This window comes from Octodon degus, unplaced genomic scaffold (assembly GCF_000260255.1).
Source record: "Octodon degus isolate 3935 unplaced genomic scaffold, OctDeg1.0 scaffold00056, whole genome shotgun sequence".
NCBI lineage: Eukaryota > Metazoa > Chordata > Mammalia > Rodentia > Octodontidae > Octodon > Octodon degus.
The window spans coordinates 2,517,819-2,527,252 of record NW_004524632.1 but is presented as its reverse complement, the minus strand read 5'-3'; the positions used below and the strand labels follow the sequence as shown (position 1 = coordinate 2,527,252).

General features: G+C 39.2%; 1 pseudogene; it reads left to right on the top strand.

Moving 5' to 3' along the window:
* Positions 1-301: 301 nt before the first annotated feature.
* On the top strand, positions 302-773 carry LOC101575045 (annotated as a pseudogene).
* The last annotated feature ends 8,661 nt before the right edge of the window (positions 774-9,434 follow it).

The following is a 9,434-nucleotide window of genomic DNA, read 5'->3' as shown; positions in this document are numbered from 1 at the left end:
TTCATCTTGAAAAGTCCCTATTTTTAAATTATTAGGAGATTAATTCTATTCAACTAAAAGAAAAATACATGACTAGCATATGCAAATACTTCTTGAACTCTTAGGGAATACAGCTTTAAAAATACAACACCTCAGTGCCACCCGGTAGGACCTGCTGCTGAGAAGAAGTCTTCACTGGGACAGTCTTCACATCCATATGGAGAGAGACTCTGATGCCTTCATTGGCTTTGGTCCTCCCAGCTGCAAAAAGAAGCAGGTTCTTGATAAGCTTGATGAGCTGAAGTCCAAAGCTCGGCGGATTATGAACCAATTTGGTCCCTTAGCACTCATCAGTGTCTCCAATTTTTATACATAAAACCAGAACCAGCCAGCACCCTTCCACAGGCTCCATGGCCAGTAAGACCCTGGTGGTAAAGATACCAGGGACTCCTGGGATAGGAGGTCTTATCAGCCCTGAAATCAATCAGGTATTGCCCAAGATGCTGCAGGATTTAGTAAGATTAGTGGGTCCTAATGAGCAGTTGGATGGAGATGTGGACATGATGCTGCAGATCGTTTATGACTTTATTGAAAGCGCAGTAGGGGAAGCCTACCAGCTTGTTTGGTACCAGAAGTCCAGCATCCTGAAGGTGAAAGATGTCCAGCCTAGAGGGCCAGAGGAACTTGCGGATCCCAGGATTAGACTTTGAAGGAATCCGGCCCAACGAAAAGCTTGCGCCACAGAAGAACATAAGCGGGGAATGATATAGATCCAGAAAACAACCAAGAAATAACACACAGAAAGGTCAGGGTTTGGACCTGTCCAGGTATTTGGAGATGCTGTAACTGAGACCTCATCAATCTCATCCTTGTCTTGCTGGGTGAGACAGTATGGTCTTGTTGGGTGCGACAGTATTAGCAGGATTTTAGAGGGATTTTTCCTTCCTCCTCCCTTCCACTTTCCCCTCTATTCTGTAATGTAAGTTTTTATATGAAAATGAATTTGATTTGCTTTTCCAAAATAAAGAAGTTAATTGAAAAACTGCAACACCTCTAAATAGGATAATTAATGAATTCATAGTCAATAGTATTATAAGTTCTGCATAATTCTGTGAAGGAGGTGTTATTGTTATATAAATATGAGTTCATTTTGTTTTCATCTTAGTAGTGCAAAATAGATTGCTATGAGAGAAAATACAATGAAGATTTCAAAAAAAAAATGAAGTGTCTTCAGGAAGCAATTTACCAATAATAGCAATTCTAGAATGGAAGGAAAATAAAACAAAGAAAAACTTAGAGGAAATATGACAAGAAACGTGAATTTATTGTTCTTTTCCTACTTCTCTATGTAAGAGGCAGTTGACGTGAACAGGAGGAAAGCTTCCCAAAAAGACAAAGAGTGGGGCCCTTTATAGACTAAAACACATTGAAACATTGGACATTATCTTATTATCACATCATCCTGGAATGAATTAGTGAATATTTTTGGAATGGAGTCACTCTTTAGAAATAAGACTGCAGTGGCAATACAAATCCTATTTGACTATTTAAAAAAAAAAGAACAGTTAAGAACAAGAGCTACGTGAGGTGCGGAAGGCTTTGCACATGTCAAGATGAACAATGCTGCTGCTAAAATAAAATGCCTAGTAAGCGACCCTTATTGCAGCCTGACACAGGTAAAATGTATTTCAAGTTCACTTAAATTCTAAGGATGGGTGTAGGAGAAGCACACGCCTATATTGCCAGCACTCAGGAGACTGAGGCAGGAGGGTCATTGCAAATTGGAGACTAGCTTGAGCTACAAAGTGAACTCAAGGCCAGACTAGACAGCAGTGAGACCCTGTCTCAAAAAGACAAAAACAACAACAACAACAAAAAAAAAAAACCCTAAAGCACATAGATCAAAACCAGCCTCCTTCTTAGTCTTTTGGAAATTTCTGTTTTAATTTTAAAAGACCTCCATTCTCTCCAGATTTGATTTCTTTATCTGGATTGTCTTCTAAATGGCAGATAGGAAGAAGGGACAGTAGATTACAACAGGGAGGGTTTTAGGGGTTATAAAACTTGAACTCTTACCAGATCCCAATTGCCAAGTAGCATCTGGGCGCACCTTACTGCAAATAGGGTTTGGGAATCTTACTTAGCCATATGTTGCTAAGGTCAGTGGATGATGCAAATTTTAGTAAACACATAGCAGTTTTTGCCAAAATCTTCCCATCTTGTACCAAATAGCTATTTTCCATGTACAGAACATACTCATCTTGTTCTTAAGGATAAAAAATAAAGTCTGACCCAGCCCCTTGGCCCATTCAAAGGCTAGAGTCTCTGATTATACATAGTCCTCTCTCTTTGGAGTCTAAATATAGCTCCTGGTGATCTTATGATGAATCAGCTCTCCTCTCAGAGAGTATTGCTTGCTGCTATAATACATAAGACTTATGGTTTTAGGGCCAGTTATCCCAGCAGACTAAAGCACTTGCTTAAGCAAGCACAGGGACTAGGGTTCGATCCCAGGCATGTGGTGCCAGGCCTCCCTCGGGGTGTACTGAGATGGTGACTAAGACTGGGCATGGTGGCATGCAGCTGTTATCTCAGTGCTTGGAATGCTGAAAACAGGAGAATCACTATGAGCCCAGTCTGTGAACTGAAACCCTGTAGACTCTGTACTAAATGCAAAAATAAAAAGAAAACATAAGAAAAAAAAAAAAGACTTTCGGATTTAGCTTGATACGTATTATAGCTGTTGGTGTCCTGGGGAATTCTTTAATGATCAGCTACCAGGGCCAACAAAGAGAAGATCTGATTCGTCTTTTTTCCAAATTTCTCTCCTGTAAAATTCCCATACACCCAAATTCAGTTCTGTCACTCAAGATGGAACTGGGACAAAATCTGATAAATTGCATAATTACACCTGAAATGGTTTGAGAATATCATTAATTATAGGAAACTTAACAGGAAACCATCTTTTGGCTAAAACAAACCTGAAAAGAGTGTATATCCTAACTAGTTAAGTATTTACTACAATAGAATAAAGGCTGAAGATTCTAACACCCACCTGAAGTCTAAATTCTACTTATTGAATAAAAATAAGCACATTGTGTGTGTTTTAATAGAAACAACAGTCAAAACTTAAAACTCTACTACAAATGGGTTGTTGCAAAGAGGCATCAAGTGGCATTCTCTCAGTGTTTTTGAGATATTCTTTGCATTTTGTAGATTCAAACTTTGACTCATGAACTGAGACTACCCAGGGTTTTGATCAGATTTCGAGGTGAGCTTACTTTTGACACATAACCAATTAGGAAAACAAAAACAACTATGAGAATGGACTGTGTTTAGTCAAATGCAATGAAAACAGACATCTTTGACTATTCCAGAAAATGCTAATAATCTAGTTTTAGTAGGAGCACTGTTTAAAACACAGCGCCTTTCTCATGAGTGAGATCTGCGAAGAGCCATGAGTACATCATGAACACACGCACAGTGATTTCCTCATGAAAAAAAATCTGAAATATTGCAATTGAGGTCTAAGCTATCGCCTTCCCTATCCAATGGGGGACCTTAGAGACCTCATTCTCTGCCAACAGTGCTCTAGGTGATTGCTGAGCGTGCACCCTCAGCTGATGACACCGGCCTGCAGGGCTGCATGCGGCCCGATAGCACCTACATAGTGTAGTGTGACTATGCTCATGCCTTCCCTTTCTTGTGAAGCCAGAAGTAAAAACGACTCATCTTTTGGCGCGTGTGTTCATGACGCAATCATGGCTCCTCTCAGATCTCACTCAGGAGAGAGTTTCACTGTGTTTTAAACAGTGCTGCTACCAAAACTAGATTATTCGCATTTTCTGGAATAGTCAAAGATTTCTATTTTCATTTCATTTGACTAAACACAGTCCATTCCCGTAGTTGTTTTTGTTTTCCTACTTGGTTAGTAGCATTGATGTTTTCATCTACTTCTTGTTTACCATGTGGTCTCCAACAGACAACCAAGAATTCCAGGCTTCCCTGTTCTGGAGTTTCTCTAAGCCACCAACACCTAGCACTGGAGTGAAGTGTGCACACCTCCTCGGCACCTCTAAGTGATTAGGGATGATGCCACCTGAAGGTAACCATGGAAGAAGGCACTGAGTAGTTTGTCATTGTGGGAAAATGATCAGCAACCCCTTAGCACAGGTCCTCTAGGTGCGCGACGTGTCAGCTCTGTATTCTCTGCTAACAATAGCAGCTACACAACAGTTACCTGTCCGTCTCTGAGTTGTGCACTACCAGATTGCACTGGAAAAACTTCCTCCAATAGTGCATGGAGCAGAAAATGGAAAAAGTGATGTTCATGAAAGGTGACAATTAATTTAAAGCAATTTTTTTAAAAAATGCCTTAATTCCAGGAATTCTAAAATGTAAGAGAAGGTTTCTGGGATTTTTTTTTCTTGTTTTGTCTATTGCTTTGGTTTTTGATATAATGAAATTCGAATATGGGTCTTTACTCTGAGCCTTATCCCCAACCCTTTATATTTTGAGACTGGATCTCGCTAATTTGCTGAGTTGCACAGGTGGAAATCGAACTTGTGACCCTTCTGCCTCAGCTTCCAGAGTGCTGGGATTACCGATATGTACCATTTTTGTTTATAAAAGAGGATTTTCATAAATAGTTCATGAAAGTGTGTAACAAAAGGTGCCTTCTACTTCCTCAGTTGTTTCTTTATCTTCCTCATAATTTTTGTCTTTTCTTTTTCATCTCAATCCAAAGAAATATATATTGCATAGTGGAACTTACAAACAAGTCTGGTTTTAGATGAAAAATACAATGTATCCCCCATTGTCCCAAAACACACACTCTTCACACACATGTGCACACCAATACATACATGGTGGTAAGACAGGGTCAAGGTATCACAGTAAAATCTCCTATTATTTTTATATTTGGAAAATAGATAATGGAAGGCAAAGCACAGCCACTACCAACGCATCTGAGTCATTAACAATTTTTGAATTTTCATTTAAAAAATATTCATTTATTTATTCATTTGGTACAAGGTCTTGCTATGCAGCTTGGGCTCAGTGATCCTCCTGTCTCAGCCTCCCCAGCACTGGGATTATGGGTATGAACCACCATGCCTGGTTTCAGGGCTGGCACAGCATGCAGTACTAGGGATGGAACCCGGGTCCTTGCTCTTGCCAGGCAGGCACTTAGACCACTGAGCTATCGCTCCTGCCAACAATTATCAAATGTTATTGACCATTGACTGAGGTTGTCTTTTACAAGTATCACTAATTCAACCTTAGTCCTGTTACCAGGCGTGTCCTTGTCTGTCCTGCTTCCAACCTTAAGGCGCATCCTCCTTCTAACGAGGGCTGATCAGACACCGAGATACTTTGGTTGAAGGGACGATGAGGAATAAAGAAAGACAGATGCATTCTGGGATAAAATGGGAAGTCTAGTGTGCTGCAAAGCTATGTCCCTGGTTGCCTCACTTTTATTGGCTAGCAAGAAGCAAGGGGGAGATGATGTAGCAGGTATTTTTCATGGAACAGTGATTATAGAAATGGGTGCACAAAGATTACATTAATGAAGAACCAGATTTTCTCTAAATCTACATATTGTAGTTTGAGACTGGAGCTCAGCAGAGGCAGCTGTTCTCACGGGTGTGAGGTTACTAGCATTCTTCTCATAGCCAGGGGAACCTGGCCTTCCCTACACCTCCCTGTTCCAGAAGCAGGGTGACACTGACCTTCAGCCTGCAGGGGCTTAAGTTACATAGCTCCCCCACCAAGTCAGTCACGCAGCCTCGTCTCCAACGTCTATCCTTTCGTGAATCTTGCCCTCCCAGCCATACTTGGTACCTGCACTCACTCAGGACACCAGTAGCCCTGGGTGGTGACTCAGCACTAGACCAGTTCCGCACTTGTGTAGCATCACCATGGTGACAGCAGCTTGGCAACACCGTGAAAACATGAGATGCTGAGAAACTCGGGGAGGAAAAAGGACTTCTATTTCAATTATTTTCTTTGGGAAAGAAACATAGCAAATGAGACAGTTGGTCATGCACACACTGAGTTTGAAAGTGTTATAATACATAGAATGAAAAGTGATCTGTTAATACAATAAATGCTAAGCTGGGAGATAGCCAGTGGCACGACTGCCTGCCTGGCAAGCGTAAGGTCCTGAGTTCAATCCCCAATACCAGAAAAAAAAAATGCACTATATGGTAAAATGGATTTGATAATTGGGGAGAGATAGACAAATAAATGTATGTAGATAGCATTTGCTTTCTCATTATAGATTTATTTTCTTAATGTAAATGTAAAAAGTGTTTTTAAACCAACCAAGTAGATACTACATAAAGGATGTAAACTTATCACACAGAATTAAATTGAAAAGTGTCGACATACTTGCAGTCCTGCCTTTTCTAATGAGAGTAGAAAACACTAAGAATAATGTGGTGAAGATTAAGGGCATGGAGTTGGCTCATTCCAGAGACATATTTATAGGAAAGAGCGGGAATATATCATCCCATCAGCCCTCAATTCCTTGAAGAAATTATCTTCACCAGTTAGTTAAGGCTTCAGAAGAGAGAGGAGAGGAAAAAGAAGTAGAAAAGAACTTGGATATGTTATGCATTGGTACCAATATCCCAGGGTGGAAATGTAAAAATTATATACAGCAAACATATATTAGTAGATGTTTAAGTTAAAAAATAAAATAAAAAGGTTGAATAATTCTTTTAAAAATTAAAACAGAACACCTAATATATGGGGGACTATATTATACTGCAGTCGAAGGAGAGAAAAATCCATTTTTTATATAAAGCAAAATGAATACTATTCTGGCTTACTGAGAGTGGAATAGCTTAATTCCACACCTTATTTGATGCAACAATCTGTTCAAATTGCATTAGTAAGTGTCATGGAAAAGGTGAGAATTAAAAAGTGGGCACTGTGCTCCATACTGTGACCCCAGTCCGAGGTAGGAATATCTCAACTTTGAAGCCATCCAGGGCAATAGAGCAGGATCATGTCTGGAAACATTATAATTACAACATATATCATTTCTGTCTGTATTAAAAAAAACACTGTGTTACAACAAAGTTGGATCAAATTATAAGTGACGACATTGTGGCATTACTCAATTCATTGAATAATTGGCCTAATAAAGGCAATTAAAATTCTGAAACAAAACTTATGGAAACTCCGTTTCTGTAAGTACTCTTTACATCAATATAGGAAAGGATAAGAAGGAAGGTGATGGTAGCCCTGGTATTCTAGAGTTTTTGAAGGATAGAATGTTTACTTGAAGAAAATCCCAAGAAGATTTGTATTTATAGCATGAAAAGGAGCAAAATTCTTGTTAAGAAAGGATGCACTGGGACTTGCAAACAACATACACAATATTATCATGGGTACTTTCTTTCTATGCAAGGTTTGGCCTTTCTGGCTTCATCTCCCTCCTTCTGGTCTTCATTTGACTGGGTTGTGTGTGTCTGCATAGTTTCTTTTTTCTTCCATCTTTTAGACTCCACTCATCTCTAAAATTATTTAGATCTCATCTTCTCTCTCTACTTCCTTCAGTGAGGTTGTTTTATACATTGATAATGCAGATCCCTTCTGTGTTTATAATGTGTATCTATTCATGTATCTACTTTTTACATTTTTTATACATTGTTTTGTTCTTTGTCTTGTAAGTTTTATAAAATTTGGAGTCTATTTTTGTGTCCATTGTTTTCTTGATGAAGTAAATTATGCTGTGCTTTGAAGATGAGATAGCGGATTTGGAAATAGGACTCCAGAGTTTAGGTTTGTTTTGAAAGTTTGGAGGAACTACTGGGTAGAGAAGGAAAAGGAGCTAGAAAGAAAGCAACAGAGGAAAAAGCTGAGCTGCTTCAAAACCTAAACAAAGTTCTGACCATACATGTGCGAAGAATATAATTAGAGGAAGAATGCTGTTTTATTTAGCAGCCCTTTGCAGCCCAGCAAAAAGAGAGAGGGCTGTTGGTCAACATTGCAGCACCGCCGAGAAAAGGCTGTCAGCAGCAGGTGACAGAAAATAGTAGAGAGAAAGTCACTGAGGTCATCAGTCGCAAGAGTGATCCAGGATGTTATGGGAGAAAAATGAAGGCAGAAAGGTTTCTGTTTTCTGTGAATTCAAGTGAGTAGAACCCAGAGATGAAACAAGCAGTCAGTCTGGATAAGGCGAAGAGCTGAAAGTATAGGAAGCCGACTGGGCCTGGATGAAGGGTAATTTCAAACTTTTGGACTGTTATTCATGAAGGTGTGTAGTCAGCCCACTCAGTTCATGAAGGAGAAAATGGGGACATCCTGGCCCTCATCACCGTGGGACTTGGGGAGCATGAACCCAATTGGTCATTCCTTGTATTTACATTATAACTAAACCAGACACAAATAAATGAGTTTAAAGTTTTCTTTTCTTTTCTTTTCTTTTCTTTTTTTTTTTTTTTCTGTGCAGGGTCTTACTATGCAGCTCAGACTTGAAGTGATTCCCCTGATTTGTGCCTCCCTAGTACTGGGATTACGGGGCTGCACCACCATGCCTAGACTCCATCACCGGCTGAGTGCACCAGGAGGTGGCACCAGCACAGCCTGCAGTGCCAGGCATTGAACCCTGCCCCCTGCACTTACCTAAGCAAGCGCTTCGTCCACTGAGCCCTGCCCCCTGCACTTACCTAAGCAAGCGCTTCGTCCACTGAGCTGTATCACCGGCCTTAACAAATGGTTTTTGTAACTTCAAATTAAAAAAACAAATATGAAAGCTATTTTAAAAAATCGCTATTCAACTTGTCTTTATATGTATCAAATAACTTATGCTTTAATAATGCCTATCATATTTATCTGATTTTGGTTATAATTTTTCCTTATCATATATGGCATTCTTTCCATTGCTTTATGTTAAATGAAGCTTCAGGAATCAGTTATTCTTCTTTCTTTGCTACTTACTTTGGCTTAAAATAGTAGCCAGAAGACCCATTTATCCTTTGCTGGTGAAATGGGTGAGAAGGTAACAACTATAAATGAAAGGTTCTCTAGCTCTTGTTATTTAGGTATATGTGAAATATACACATTGTAGACATTAATGCGCTACCATATATATTAAAAAACATACACACAACGCTTACCTGCCCTTTAAGGCTATCACGTGTTCTGCTTATCACCTTTGAGGTTACCAAGGAATCTCGACATTTTGACAGTGGCACAGATTATAATCTCAAGCTACTGGCAAAGCAATCTGTAAACAAAATTTTTTTTTTATTATTTAAAGAAGAGAATACAGTATAGTAATAAAGAAAACTAGAATTGGTGCAGAATTTCACTAAACTAAATAATATGAATTTGATAGTGCTGTGTAGTACAGTGTTGTCTTCAGCTTAATTCTTTGTATTACCAGATATATACATGCAAAATTAGAAAAAAAAAAGAAAAAAATAGTTGTAAGAAGCTAAGAA